The 1,836-nt window shown below is 43.6% G+C and overlaps 1 protein-coding gene across 1 annotated transcript in view; it reads right to left on the bottom strand.

Annotated features, from left to right (window-relative positions):
* Positions 1–1,836, bottom strand: part of LOC110299556 (galactose-3-O-sulfotransferase 2) — a 14,377-nt gene that overhangs the window by 4,948 nt on the left and 7,593 nt on the right. The window lies entirely within an intron of this gene.

Raw genomic sequence — 1,836 nt, 5'->3', positions numbered from 1 at the left:
GAGAGAGAGAGAGAGAGAGAGAGAGAGAGAGAGAGAGATCTATGAATCTAATTTCCTTCTTGTCTCTTCTTTGCTTCTCTTTGCTACTTTGTGTGTTCTTCCTTTCCCCACACTCAGTCCACCCTCCCCTAACCTCCCATCTCACCCCTATCAATGCATAGGGGAAAAAAGAGAATAGAGAGCAAAGAAAGATCTCTGAAATAACTTCTTGTTTCTTCTTTGAACACCACTACTAACAAATCACAGAGAACCCCCCGAATGACCAACAACCACCCACCCAGCCTATGAGGACCTAGTATTTATATACCCTTTGAAAAATTCCCAGAATTCCAAACATCACACAATCGCAAAAACTATCTGCTGCTGGCAAAACCATGCCTCTGCTAGGGCACAAGGAACATCGTAGTCAGCAGGTGTGGACAGTCTTAAGCAGCTCCATACGCCATATCTGGTATTCACACTTGTACCAGATTCTGTTACTATTTGTGTGTAGTTCTTGGGGTGTTTGTTTGTTTGTTTGTTTGTTTGTTTGTTTTAAAGAAATAACATTCCAGAATCGTTCCTAGAATTCCTGGCCTTGGAGATCTTGGATTTTGGTTGTTTTCCTGCCTCCTTGAGCATTCCCTGCTGTAGACTAAGAGTCTACATTCACCAATACAGTGAATGGCTCTAGCTTTCCAGTGAGCAGCCAATGCTCTGTGAGCAGTTACCTGCTCCCAACTCCCAAGCATCAGGCTGGCTCCTCAATTTCCCACAAACGCAATCGTGGGTGGATTTTTTTTTTCTCTCTGATAAGCTCTGAGAGGACATTTTCATAGATACTGGGAAGGGATGGAATTCCTCCTGAGATGACTGTGCCCCATGCACCAGGTGACATAAGAACACATGGTGCCCAAGTTTATGTGGACAACTGGGGGTGGCTGTAGAGATGACTCAGTGATTAAGAGCAATGGTCACTTACTCTTCTAGTAGGTCCTGAGTTCAATTCCAAGCAACCACGTGGTGGCACATAACCATCTGTAAAGGGATTCGATACCCTCTTCTGGTGTGTCTGAAGACAGCTACAGTGTGCTCATATAAATGAAATAAAGAAATCTTTCTTAAAAAGAGGACAACTGAACAGATTTGGATAATAGTTCTCTGAGACCTCTGTCCAGCACCTGTCTGGGCCTGGATACCCTCCTTTTGCTTTGCTGAAGACTATGTGACTCTTGGATTCTCAACCTGGGAGTCTATAGGATATGCTTGGTCACAGTTACTATGTCCAGAGCAAGCAAGTGTATCACCCACCCCAAGACAGCCAGGTCACCTCTCCACCAATGCATTCTTTCAGAGCAGGTACATAGTAGCCAGCAGGGAGGGACTCTGTAACACGACTTACTCTTACCTACATGTGAAAATTCATGAATATACTATGACTTGAGGCCCAGTTGTGGGTCCAAACTTTTGTTTGGAGAAGGTGGAAAATATTTAGGGCCAGACTGGCTAATGAAAAGACTTAGTTCCTTCTCTAAAGCCAGAATATGCTTGGCAAGGTCTGTGATGCATTGGGGAAATTTGTTTCAGATCCTGGGAACTCGATTTTTCCCTTCTGTGAAGGCTGTGGTACGTGGTCTCGATGTCACTGAGTGCTGGCCTATGGCTTTTGGTGCACTTGAGATATCCAATGTTCCCTATTTTACAGCATGACTTGATTATTTCTTGCTGTCTTCGTCCCAATACATGATAGCCTTTTGCTGACTCTGTCCAAATACCTCCTTGCAAATGGTAAATAAGATGCTTGATTGACATTTATACAAGACCTCTAACTCCCAAGTTTCTTACCTTTTTTTTTTT

This window comes from Mus caroli, chromosome 1 (assembly GCF_900094665.2).
Source record: "Mus caroli chromosome 1, CAROLI_EIJ_v1.1, whole genome shotgun sequence".
In the NCBI taxonomy this organism is placed as follows: Eukaryota; Metazoa; Chordata; class Mammalia; order Rodentia; family Muridae; genus Mus; species Mus caroli.
Note: the sequence above shows the minus strand (reverse complement) of the source record. Positions and strands in the feature narration are given on the sequence as shown.